This window comes from Pholis gunnellus, assembly GCF_910591455.1.
Source record: "Pholis gunnellus genome assembly, chromosome: 23".
Classification (NCBI taxonomy): Eukaryota; Metazoa; Chordata; class Actinopteri; order Perciformes; family Pholidae; genus Pholis; species Pholis gunnellus.
This window is the reverse complement of record NC_136550.1, coordinates 10,568,129-10,582,138: the sequence shown is the minus strand read 5'-3', so window position 1 is coordinate 10,582,138 and position 14,010 is coordinate 10,568,129. Positions and strand designations below refer to the sequence as shown.

At 42.4% G+C, this 14,010-nt stretch overlaps 1 long non-coding RNA gene across 3 annotated transcripts; it reads left to right on the top strand.

The window, feature by feature from the left end:
* The first annotated feature begins 125 nt into the window (after positions 1-125).
* Positions 126-13,680, top strand: LOC306714461. 3 transcript variants are annotated; one of them, XR_013767631.1, is made up of 16 exons: positions 126-139; positions 732-768; positions 1,017-1,051; positions 1,260-1,309; positions 1,491-1,547; positions 1,719-1,756; positions 1,977-2,019; positions 2,297-2,362; positions 2,540-2,594; positions 2,988-3,030; positions 3,357-3,409; positions 3,816-3,867; positions 4,593-4,652; positions 4,845-4,907; positions 5,469-5,509; positions 5,684-5,962. It is a non-coding gene; the product is annotated as an uncharacterized lncRNA (long non-coding RNA). The 3 variants fall into 3 exon arrangements; XR_013767629.1 differs by lacking the exons at positions 5,469-5,509; positions 5,684-5,962 and adding an exon at positions 13,257-13,680; XR_013767630.1 differs by lacking the exons at positions 5,469-5,509; positions 5,684-5,962 and adding an exon at positions 13,232-13,680.
* Positions 13,681-14,010: the final 330 nt, after the last annotated feature.

The window sequence follows — 14,010 nt, the reverse complement described above, 5'->3', positions numbered from 1 at the left end:
TTTCCAAAGCTAAGCTCGTGGAAAGGCCAGAGACAGTTTTACCGGTCATATGTTATCGGGTGGGAGGAGTCCTTCAACGGGGACATAAAACCCGGACGGACCGGTTAGCTCGTCCACTTCCTTCTCTCTTCTGTTCGAGGTAAGACTTCTCACATTGCTGGTTAGAGGTCCTTCACGTTGAAACTTGTATATTATAATAAACAACACGGTGGACTTTATGCATTGACAATACATTGCACTTATTGAGATACTTCTCAACTTAGTTACAAGACCACGTTGTGTTAAAGTTAGCAGCTTCTGTGCAGCGTTTCAGTGTAGCACCGACCAGAGTTCATCACAATCCTTAACCATCCGGCACTAAAACGCATTAATGTAATCTGATTAGTTCAATGAACATGAACGGTAACCTGTTTTCTAGATGTTGCACGGAGTATTTAATGTGTAACACAAATTAAACACGTTTTTGTTGAATTCTAATAGCAATGGCCGCTGCAAGTTAGGAGTGGCTGCCTGCAGTGTCTCTCAATGATGATAATTACACAGACCTGTACTGAATGACTGTGACTGCATTGAATTATTCTGATGTGAGACATTTGTTATATATTTATGTATTTTTCTTGACTTGTGCCATCCTGAGCTCTGCTCGTGGAGGGTCACGTGTTAGCCGGCCACATGACGTTAGTCTGCTAGCTAACGTTTCATGCTAAAGCATTGCTTTCTCTGGTTCACAGATGGAGACGAAACATCCAGAAACTGCTCGCTACCAAGGTAATATATCTACACCACGTGGCTCGTTGGGACGTGATGTAGCATCACATGTATATTATATTGATGTGTTTGGGTTAGCTCAAACATAACTGAGACCCCTTCATGCTACAGTGATGATCAATTTGAACTCTCTCACTGAAACACTTTTGAGGAAACTTCACACCAAATTCTGAGTAGCATGAAATATATCTTATAAGTGAGATACGTGAAGTCGTCTTAAAACTCATGACATTTGTTCTTCCTCCCAGATGTGAGCAGACTGTGGCTGAACTCTCTACATGAGGTAATTTAAAGATCACTTCTTCAGATCAGAATCTGTTGTCTCTGGCTGTCCGGTGCTGCAGTGATGAATCAATGAATTCTCTCAACCTGAATCGGCATTTGAAGAAGAAACTTCTTTACCAGATTCTGAGAAGCATAAAAATCACATTTTCTTAAATGGTAATAATTCAAAGGTCCCCGTCTAAATCTGAGCTCTCCTCCTCCTCCAGATGTTCACGGGCGATCACAGATGAGGATCAAGAATGAAGGACGTCTGCAGGTGAGCTAGACTGAAGCTAGAAGGAACCGTCAGATTCCACAAGGGCCATAAATGATGAGTTTTTAATAGGCAAGCATATATCTGACATTTGTGATGCGAGTTATTAAGCTGATGAGCCCTTGAGAATACTGACGCTCAGATGTACCCCTCACTTTATGGCTAACGTGATGTTTCTTTTCAGGTTGTTCTGCACGGTCGACTCTCTAAACTCTACAAAGTAGCTGCAAAGTTCACAATGGTGAGAAACATGATTTATTTGAGTTTATTCAGTGGCGGTGTGTAAACATGATGGTTACAAGCATATGCCTGATTCAAGTGATGTCAGCCTTCAATCTGATTACCTCTAGAGAACCTTAATGTGACACAAAGTTATTGTTGGACTCTACTGAAGTGCTTTTGTCTCCTGCAGAGCCTTTAAGGATTCATGAAGAGGATTAAAGCTTCATGGTAACTATTGGTTTCCTTCCTGAACATATTACAGTAATGTTCATGTCGTCATAATGCAGTGTCAATGATGATTAACTTAGCTCACTTTGAACCAATGTGAAACGACACGAACTTCTGAGCAACTGCATTATTTTAGATTTGGTGCCAGTTTACCTTCTGGATTGTATTTAAGTTGTAACAACCCTATTCTAAACTTTTAATGTTCATCTCTTTCCATCAGGTGATTCTTTGACTACTTCAACATGATTGTGGTCTAGTTGAAGGTAAGATATCAACATTTAGAGGATTGGTACCTGTAGCCTTTATTCCCAGACCTGCTGAAAATGATGAGATATATATGGAATCTCGTTCGTCTGAACTAATGTTGAGAAATATCATATCTGACATCAGCGATGGTCGTTTTAAATTATGATGCCGCATGAGTAACAATCTTATTCTAAACTCGGCTACTCATCTGGATCAGTTGTATGATCTGTTCATTCATATTGTTTGAAAGTCTATGTGGGCTTAAACATTAAGTTGTTTCCTTTGAATTTGCAGTCAATTTCATCTCTTGCCAACGGATGACTCATTGACTACTTCAACACGATTGTGGTCTAGTTGAAGGTAAGATATCAACATTTAGAGGATTGGTACCTGTAGCCTTTATTCTCAAACCTGCTGAAAATGATGATACATTTGGAATGTTCGTCTGAACTAAAATTGAGAATATCTGACATCAGCGATGGTCAACAGTGAGTGGCGCTGGTTTGTGTGCTCAGTACTGAGTGTAGTCTGTTGCAGGTTCCTGGCTTCAGAGGATGCTGCCATCTTCTCCACAACAAAGGTCTTTGTCCAGGTGAGCGAGCTCTTTAGACGTTAACTAGGTGATCGACACCCAGTCTGAAGTTTAGTCTGATTTACAACTAGAAATGTTTCCTTCATGATGACATCCGCACACGTCTTACGCCTTGGTTCAACGCCAGAACCTGCAAAGGTGGACCCACTGGTGTTACCTTGGCAACAAGGGGAAGACATGTTGGGGTTGCCAACAGTCTGAATGGAAACTAAACATGTTATTTGACTAAATAATCAAATTGTGACTCTGCCTGCCAGTGAGATGTAGTTATTAATGGAGGTTTAGAACATGGTGTAGCGTCAGACCAGTGCTTTGAATAGAAAAATCTAAATTTTTCATTTCTTTAGCTGATGTAGTGAAAGTGTCCTAACAAGTTCCTTGTCTTACCATTAGGACGAGCTGCCTGAAAAGCTGGATCTGGATGAAAATGGACACGGTATGTTTGAATCTCAACCACCACAGTGACACGATTGTAGAGTGAGATGATGACGTGACTAGTGTTTCCCAGTCCCACGTGCTCCAGGTACCAGACTATCCATGCATTATACCATCAGACTCCCTGTTGGTCCGATCAGACACTGAGAACCCTGAAACGTGTTTTCAGGTGTAAAGTGATCTCCGGCTCCCTGAAGGGTTCTGATGGTGTGGATTGTTTGTTACCTGGTTAATGACTGATAACGTTTGCTGATCACATTCTTAACACTAGTTCTGTGCACCAACAGACAGGTCAACTTAATAACTTTTCTTCTTCTTTGTTCTTAGATGTCGACCTCTATGCTGAGCTCAGTATGATGTCATCTGGATTGCCCAGGCATGTAAGTTGTAGATGTCTGTCTGTGATTATTTGTGAATGTTAAAGGAACAGTGTGTAGGTTTTAGGAGACTTCATTGTCAGACATGTAATATAATCACCGGGGGGAGGGGGAATGTGTTCAAACTAAGACTGCATACAAGTAGTGGACGAGTCTTTTTCAGAACAATAGAAGTATTTCTTTCACCTCAAAGCCGTCATGGGGCGCTGCCGTTGGGAGGAGTTAGTTGGATACGATCGTGCCACTAAATCTTACACACTGCTCCTTCAGTAGAAGTGATGAGTTTGTTATTACCGCCCCAGTCTGATAATTCATGACTGATTGGTACCCCTCTGATCACACTAGAACTAATGATGTAGTCGTTCACATTAATCAAACTGGATGGACTAACCCGTTTCACTGCTTACAGGTTTGGTGTCGACCTCTTATGTGTGACCAGCAGACCCCTGGGACCGTTGCAGGTAAATGACAGTCTAGTGATGTTTCTGGGATTGTAGACATGATGTAGACATACCCTCCAGTCAGGAGTGTCCCACCAGGCGCTTCTTTCTCCTCCAGTCAGCCTCCTCTCCTGTTGACCCTGTACGGCACCAAGAACCCTGAATACCTCCTTCAGGTCAAGGGATATATATAAACGATTAAAGGTGTAGATCTGTGTATGGATATAACAAATGTGTTTATAGCTAGAAGTGTATAGCTAGATTATTCTATATACATTAGTGGTTAGTTTAGACTTTTGAGCTAGCTATAGATGGATATATATGCCTTGTGTCAGGTGTAAAGTGACCTGCAGGAGTTTTGATGGAGAGAGCGCTGACTGTGAAGGCATGACTGAGGACAACCTCTGATTACATCCCAGAAGCTAAATCCTACATTGTATTCTAATTTAACATTGTGCTGAGAACTTAAACTAAAGTACTGAAGCTTGGTGTCCTGGCCAAGAAAGGCAGCATTAACTGTTTCAGACAAAAGGGATGAACCCTAGTTATACCATTACATAAAGTTAATTCTTGTTGTTAATATAACACACTTAAGACTAATGCATTGAGATGGTAAATTAATGCAGTCAGAGGATCACACAGTCTCTGCAGCATGTTGTGGATTCATAAGGACACATTTTATAATGAATAACTGTAAAGCTTGGCCCATAACAATAATTATTTATATATAATTTTATTTATTTTAGGTCATGCGGTGTGAAGTTATCTCACGGTCTCGATCGTCTGCGTCCTGTCTGCTCATGTTGGTGAGTATTAAAACGTTTGAATTTGGAGACGTTTATTTGCTCGTTAATTGAAGTAGAAGTGATGAGTTTGTTATTACCGCCCCAGTCTGATAATTCATGACTGATTGGTTCCGCTCTGATCACACTAGAACTAATGATGTAGTCGTTCACATTAATCAAACTGGATGGACTAACGCTCGTCTCTTGTTGCAGGTTTGGTGATGCTGTCCAACTCTTCATTGTGGGGAACAGCAGAGACGCTTTAAACTGATCCAGGTAAATGAGAACTGTATAGTAATGTTTCTGGGATTGGGGATATGATGACTTCCAGTGACAGTCAAGGGTTAATCAGCCCCTTACTCCTCCAGTGGGCCTCCTCTCCTGTTGACCCTGTATGGCACTGAGGAACTTGACCTCCCTCAGGTGTAAAGTGACCTGTGGGAGTGCTGGCTGAAAATATCTCTGCTCTCATCCCAGAAGCTAAATGCTACATTTACACAGCTTGCAATTTGTATGCCAGTCAAAAGCATGTGAACAAAATGTGGTTAATACGGTTTGAACTATACTATCTGGTAATTTATGATGTATTTATGTTGCTTCAGTAATAGTGTTTAAGACAAAGAGGGCAGATGACTCCAAGCAACTGTTTGAATTAGAAAATTCTCCAAAGAGGCAAACTATTATTAGCTACGGTAGTTTACAACATGTTTACAAATGGTTTTATATATTTCCGCCCAATCTGAGAAGTTGTGACTGATTGGTATCCACTCTGCTTACAGTCTATGATCTGTTGTGTTTTGTGCACATTGTGATGTCTTGTGTTTATGATCTTGTCAGAGTCCTGCTGGGTCTGCTGCCAACTGCTTTTGGAGTTTATGGTAAGAATTCAAAACTTAAGCTTCAATATTTTCATCTAGAAGTGATGAGTTTATTTTTACCGCCCCAGTCTGAAAATTCATGACTGATTGGTACCCCTCTGATCAACATATTGATTTTAATGTTATGGTGCAAGTTTCTGCTACTTGTTTCTAAAATGATGTCTGTCTTTACAGACTCCGGCCAGAACCTGGACTCATCAGTCGTCTCATGCTGCGACACAGATGCTACAGGAAGTTTCCCCAAATGCTCCAGGAATACTTCAGAAGTCATGTTTATATATATATTCATAAGTACCAATGATGACCTGTAGTTGGTGCTCATTGTATCGGCTGAACAGGAAAGTTTTGTGACTTGAATTATGAGTTATTTGGTCCATGGACCGTTCAATGCCTTCATCTGGGTGTGTACCGCCAGGTAACTGGAAATTATTTTCAAATAAATTTGTCATAAATTCATAAAAGTGTTTGTTTTCAGTACAGCATACTTTGTGTATTTTTATATCCCAGGATGCAAGAGACAGAAGTGGAACTCTAAAAATAGTCATCAGATTTTCTGTTTCTTACATTATTCACAACATACGTATAATGTTGGATTTTAAGTGATATAGTTGGGATCTCAAGTATATTTAACCTGTAAATCTCACATTTGAGAAGTCGGTAGTGTTAACTGATGCAGTTTCTTAATTTATCAATAGAACAAAATCAAGGTCTAAATCAACTACATGGCTGATGCCAGACTGGCAATATTGCCACAAATGTTGATGCAGTGAAAATATGTCTTAAAAAAAAAGTATATCATGATAATTGAAACAATCTGGCATTGAGATTAAAGCGTTTCAGGAATGACACTCTTTTTAACTCTGGCTACAAAATGTGCTCTAATGGATGCTTTCTAATGTAATGCTAAAATAATGAAAGGAAGAATTAAGTTAATTTTTATGAGTTAACGCCCTTGATGTATTTCAGAAATTGGCACTATCTGTTTTCAGTCATGACTCTTTATTCAAAAGGCATACCTCTTGGACCCGAGCGAGCCCCATTTGGGGTTCAGAGCGAGACAGTTTAGTGTAGAGCATGTCAGAAAATGGACTTTTCAGAATAAAATATAATTAATGCTTCATACATGCTATATACCAAATTAACGAAGAGATTCTGTTCTACACTGTCCTGCAAGCCAGTGTACACACTCCAAACACAATTCTAACCAAACTCAAATAAGCAACTAAAATGTTCACAATATCACTTTTTTTTGCCATTGCTGAGCCGACCACACACTCCGGTAGGCGCTAATAAGAAGATGCTAAATGCTAACACGGAAAACCGAAATAGCAGAAAACACGCCAATAACACACTGAATCCAAAGATATCTTCAGTATTTCTCTAAGTCAAACCACCACAGAGCTGTGAGCAAACAAGCACCAGAACAACAAACCGCTTCACCGCTAATATTTCATAAACTCCTTACCTTTGTGCTGTTTTGATGTAAACAAAGGCATATTTTCCCGGGTCCTACTGTTCTATCAACATCCTGTGACGGCTCTGAACTGTTTCCTGAAGAAATTGGGATCAATCTAGCAGGGGGTAGGCATTTGACTCTCGGCGTATCCGAGGACGGCTTCACGAGGGACAGCGAAGTTATGGTTCCAACTGGCTAACAGTGCTGTCAATCACACCCACGAGGTTATATTTCAATTCCATTGGTTCTAACAAATCCAAAATGGGTTTTACCTTTGGAATTGACCAATCCCTCGCAGAGTTACAAGCAAGTGTAATAATATCTAGCCAGCTGCGCTCACAGCAGCTTGGCATTACGCAGGAGAGCACAGAGACTACTGCACCTGTTTCTTTGAGCTTCGTGTGTATAACTTGTACCGCTCTTTTTCACTACTTTCGTAAAATTTAGTGATGGCGAGATGAAGCCTCATGAGGCATCGAACCACTTCAGCCAATTGGTTCGAGAAAGGGTTCATTACTCGAAGCTTCATGTGCACACGACACCACCTAGTGGCCAAAAGTATAATCACAGGCAGCTGTATCTGAACCACAATGTGATGCATTGAATTGTTGTGTCTGTTATGGCTGTTGGGAATGACTGAATTACAAAAATGTATGCCCAAATAATTTCTGTAAATAAATGATCACATATGTGCATAATAAAATATGTTTTGAATGTATCCTGTGTGTGAACATTTTCCCAAAATGGTAGTGTCGTATGGTAAGGCAGGTGGTGCAATGTTATTATGTCACTTTAGGGAAATGGCATGGGCTTAAGCAGGCAGGACAGTGAAAGTGCTTGTGGAACTAGGAAGAGAGGACTGAATATGCTTGTGGAACTTGGACAGTGATGTACAGGACAGGGGACATTTTATTCATTTTTATTCAGAAATAACAGTTTCTCAACAGTTTTTGGTTTTAAACGATTCCTTTTTTTGGACACAACCTCTCCGGCCTTTGAAAACACCCTTTCACAGGGTACAGAAGACGCTGGCGTGCACAAAAACGCAAGAGCTAGTCTATATAAATGTCGATAAAGAAATTTTTGCCTCTCCCAGTACACCAGAGGGTTTTCCATCCGCCCAGCCTTGCCGGCGCAGTCACGTGGTACAGCCGGGTAGCGAGGCTTCGGACGTCATCATTTTTGGCTCCTCCCCTACATGAAGCAAGCCTCGATACGCGCTTCGAGGAAACGCCCCCTCCATTACTCGACACACGCTTCGAAGCGTCGGCACATCTCGTAACAACACTAGTAAAATTCATTTTGAGAAAGATGTCGAGACAAGCAGCTAAGACATTTTTCTCTAGGGACGATGTCCTAAACATGCTGGACGAGGAAGAAGAAGTAGAAAACCTCTTTTGTCCCCAAGGATCGTCTTCAGAGGATGACGATCTCATTCATCCCGAAAAGGACACCATTGACTCGGACTGTGAAAGGTATGGATTGTCTTATATTTATCGATTTATTAGTGTCAAATTGTCTATCTAGCTCTAATAAGTAAGACGGAGGGGGAATGCTATTGAGGACTCCATGCGGTTGGGGGATGGAGGTGTGTGAGAGGAGGGGATGATGAGGGGGGGAGGGAGGGGACGTGCACTAGCTAGCGCTAGCTATCTGCTGTATACATGTAAACATAATATAGATGGATAGATGCTAGCGCTAGCTATCTTGCTGGCGCTAGCTAGCGCTAGCTATCTATATTATGTTTACATATATATAGATATAGCCTTTATGTTTACATGTATATAGATATAGCCTTTATGTTTACATGTGTATATAGAGATATAGCCTTTATGTTTACATGTATAGAGATATAGCCTTTATGTTTACATGTGTATATAGAGATATAGCCTTTATGTTTACATGTGTATATAGAGATATAGCCTTTATGTTTTGTGAGGGATTTAAGTTTTAGAGCATTCCTAGTGCTGGGTATTATATGTTACAGTGGGTTTACTTGTAAGAGTTTAGACCAAGAAGTCATTTCATCATCAAAGGTCATTTCATACTGTAAGAGGAAGGTGTGAGGAGTGTATTGGAAGTGGGGGTTTGGCGAATCAAACAAAGGAACTGGCCCCAAGAATGTCAGGAGGTGTCTGCCAGCGGGGGTTGGAACGAAGCTGGCTGACCTAGGTGAGAAGAACAGAACAATGGGTCATCGGCCCAGGAGGGGCTTATTGGAATCCGGCCAATCACTGAGCTGATCGATTGGCTGAGAAATGTGAAACATGATACTTTTGAGAGACTCAGCCGGGACAAAGGATCTTCGAATTGCAGAAGATCCTCAGACCTCCTCCGCATCATGGGACAGACACACCATTCTGTCCTGTGGTGTGGACGGGGCCTCATATTTCATGGAATATTATGTTTGTTTTACTGTCGATAGTGTAATTCAGTTTGCATTTGTTTTGGCTTCTGTTAAGAATATTAAATACTTTTGATTTTAACCTGAACCATTTGATTCTGGCCCTGCTTGCTGATGGAACAAAGAGAGCAAGGGGGGGGGGGGGGCTGCTTCTTCTCCTCTGTGCTCTTCTTCTCCTCTGTTTGAGAAACTTCAGCCTCAACAGTTTACATGTGTGTATATAGAGATATAGCCTTTATGTTTACATGTGTATATAGAGATATAGCCTTTATGTTATATATATATATATATATATATATATATATATATATATATATATATATATATATATATAGCCTTTGTTTACATGTATTACATTATCAGAACCAGATCACTGACTGCATATATTTTTCTTCTACAGTGACGAAGAATATGACCCAGCTCTTGCCAGCGTCCCGGGTCCTTCAACTGCCCCACTGCCAACACGTCGAACGGCAGTTCGACAAGCATCTCCTCTCCCCACGGACTCGGATTACTGTCTTCCATCATCGGAAAGGTATGGATTGTCTTATATTTATTGATTTATGAGTGTCAAATTTTCTATCTATCTAGAGCTAGCAGCTCTAAGTAAGGCGGAAGGGGGGGGGGGGGGGGACCAAGTTTATTGCCTTTGTTTACATGTATTACAATATCAGAACCAGATCACAGAATGCATTTATTTATTTGTCTTCTACAGTGACGAAGAATATGAGCCTCCTCTTCCAAGTGTCCCAGGTCCTTCAACACGTCGAAAGGCAGTTCCTAAGCCAAGCCCAGCAGCACCTCACCCGACTACTCAGCGAAAGAGAGGGCGCTCCTCTCTGGGAACTTCTGCTCCAGCTACCAAGCGTGGGAAGAGTCGGTTGGCGTCTTCAGAGAGTGAGGAGGAGGACAGGTGGCATGACAGAGAGGAGGAGTGTATCAAACCTGACTCTCTCAAGTTCACACCGGCCAGGACCCCAGGCCCCACATTCGACACCACCATACCATGGTCTCCCATCAGCCTCTTCCAGCTTTTTTTTTCTACAACTGCTGTCCGAAAAATCATCGCCAACACAAATGCCAACGCTGCAAAACGAAAGCTAGCTGGGATGAAATTCACCTGGGAAGTGCTAACGAAGAAGGACTTCTTCATATTCCTCTCCATCATCCTCTTCACTGGCCTTGTGTCGGTCCACAACAGGTCAGACTACTGGAGAAAGAAATGGCCCTACAACTTCCAGTTCCCCTGTGACCACATGACACGGGACCGCTTTGATTCCATCGTGTGGTCACTTCACCTCAGCGACCCAGAAGAGGACGAGGAGAACAACAAAAAAAGGAACACTGCTGAGTACGACCGGCTTTTCAAAATCAAGCCGCTCTACACAGAGATGGTGACCGCCTGCAAAGCATATTTCCAGCCGCGTCAGAATCTGTCCATTGATGAGCGGATGGTCGCAAGCAAAGCCCGCATCAGCATGAAGCAGTACATGAAGGACAAGCCCACCAAGTGGGGCTACAAACTGTTCGTGCTGGCTGATTCCTCGATAGGCTACACCTGGAATTTCTTTGTGTACCAGGGCAAAAGTGAGTCCACCACAGGCCACGGGCTGAGTTACTCAGCAGTGATGGACCTTTTGCCTTTTTCTCTCCTCGGTAAAGGCTACTTGTTGTACACAGACAATTATTACACAAGCCCTGCTCTCTTCACTGCTCTGTCCCAAAAGAGTATTGGCTGTTGTGGGACCCTCAGACAAAACCAAATTGGCTTCCCCAAGACCCAGACCAACAATCTGCCCAAAAAAGCTGTGAGGGGGGACATGCGTTGGATCCAGAGTGGCAGACTCCTCTTCGTCAAGTGGATGGACTCAAGAGAGGTAACGATGTGTTCCACAGTGCATCAGGCCTACAGTGGACAGACGGCGAAGAGAAGGGTGAAGGAGGCTGGTGTCTGGCAAAACAAGTCCATACCAGTACCGGACAGCATCGTGGACTACAATCAGTCCATGGGGGGTGTGGATTTGTCTGATGCACTGATCGGATCTTACAGCGTCCGCCACAAGACGTTGAAGTGGTACAAGACTTTTTTTTACCACTTCATGGACATCGCTGTAGTGAACAGTTACCTTTTGCACAAGGAGCTGTTCAAGTTGAGGCAGGACCCCACCCAGACGAAGCCCTTCACCCACAAGACCTTCAGGGAGCAGTTGGCCAAGGAGATGCTGGAGTTTGCTGAAGGCTCAGCAGCCCCCCCGCCGCCCCCCACACCCTCCAACACCTGCATGCCCATGATGTACGACAGCGAGGAAACAAGGGTCAGGAGGCTTTGCAAGAGGTGCCACGATGCTGGAATGCCGAAGGTGAAGACATCCGTTTATTGCAGGAGGTGTGAGGTTCCTCTCTGCTTCACCTCCAAAAAGAACTGCTTCCAGCTGTGGCACGATGAAGCGTAACTTCCTGATGGATGGACCCCCTTCATCCATCCATCCACCATCTTGAAGCAGCCTTCAGCCGTAGACCTGCTGACACCCAGCCCAACTCTTGATTTCCTTTGGCAAGAATTCTTGCACCGTGAACACAGGATGCTAAATGTGCTCCTTTTCTAAGTCTGTGCTTTCTCTCGTTACAGATTTACCTTTTATTCTAACATCAAAATTATTAAAATAGACCTTGTAGTTACAGAATTACAGTCTCTTGAGTATGGGCATGCAATTTTCAAGAAAAGGCCTAAAAAAAGGCTTAGGGTTCAAAAGGTTAAATGTTTTAGAACATGGTGGTCAGGCATTGCATACTGTAAACAAACTTCATTTAGGTTTCTAAATTATAATTGGCAAAATGTGCGAAATTTAAATCGAGGAGCAACTTCTTAGGAGGCGGATGAGCACGACTGCTCATGAATGGATCAGAGATGGGCCGGGTTGTCCGTAGTGATTCCGATTAGGAAACTCTGCAAAGATCCATCTAAACCCACCAGCTACAGACCAATAGCACTAACATCTAATAAAATGATGGAAAGGATGATTTTTACAGATTTTTATGAGCTTGAGAAGAGGAATGCTGGCAAGTTTACAGAAGGGAAAGAACACCATGGACTGATAAGGCTAGAGACTGAAATAAAGGCCCAGGCGAATAGTCAGTCATTGCAGTATTTTTTTGACATAGAAAAAGCCTTTGATGTGGAAAGGTTTGCTAATTAAGCTGCACAAAATGGGAATTGTTGGGAGAGTTTATAACTGGGTAAAGGAGTTTCTGTTTGGAAGAAAACTTCAAGTACGCATTGGGTCAGACATGTCAAATCAATACATAGTGAACGGTACACCTAGTGTGATTAGCATGCTACTCTTCATTATGATTGAAGGAAGGAACATGGAACATGCAGTCAGAAAAGTACAAGAAGCAATTGATGAGGTGGAGTGGGGGTTTAGGTTCTCAGTTGAAAAAACACAAACTGTCTTTTTCAACAACAGTTCTTTTTGATTCACGGTTAACATGGGCAGACCATATCAGGAGAATAGAGGAAAAATGCAAAAAAAAGTAATAAATATGATGAGATGTGTGACTGGTCGGGGATGGGGAGCCAGTTCAGCATTAAAAACCATGTATGTGGCCTTGATAAGATCTGTGTTGGATTACGGCAGCATAGCAGACGGATCAGCAGCTGAATCTCTAATTGGTAAATTGGATGTGGTTCAGGCACCAGGCATTAAGAGTATGTAGTGGAGCATTAACATCGGCAATACCTGCCCTGCACTCTACCTGTCAGCCACTCCCTCCTCATCAGTCTAACTCCCTTCACCTGTTCACTCACCTGCGTCTCATCTCTAATCAAGCCACTATATAGACTCCTGCCTCTCATTGTCAGATTGTTTTTTGCTACTCGATGCCAGACCTTCCAGCGCTTTATCCCGGGCTGATTTCCTGTTGTCGACCCTTCTTGCCCCTGATGTACCCGTCTGGCCTGACTCCCGGTAAACTCACCAGCCTTTTGTTCCTGACTTGGAATCATTCTGCTGCTCTGCCAGAGACTCTCCTGTAACTAGTGATGGCGAGATGAAGCCTCATGAGGCATCGAACCACTTCAGCCAATTGGTTCGAGAAAGGGTTCATTACTCGAAGCTTCATGTGCACACGACACCACCTAGTGGCCAAAAGTATAATCACAGGCAGCTGTATCTGAACCACAATGTGATGCATTGAATTGTTGTGTCTGTTATGGCTGTTGGGAATGACTGAATTACAAAAATGTATGCCCAAATAATTTCTGTAAATAAATGATCACATATGTGCATAATAAAATATGTTTTGAATGTATCCTGTGTGTGAACATTTAAATAAAATAAGAAACTGTGAAAAATACCGTTCTTGATAAGCAAACCTAATGAGTCTGAAATAGAGTTAGATTTAGCTTACCTTATTAGGAGTTATCAAATCAAAGTGTTCCCACACAGGGGAAATCCTCCTCTTCCTAGCTGGCTCCATCTTATCACCTATCCTTCTCACCTCACTCTCCTAACTCTCCGAACTATCTCTCTCTCCAAACTCTCAACCAACAACACACATTTTGAATGGAGCCTGAGGGGTTTATATTGCTGTCAAACCTCCCGGCAAAATCTGAACCGCTTGCCGAAGCAGTCACGTGGT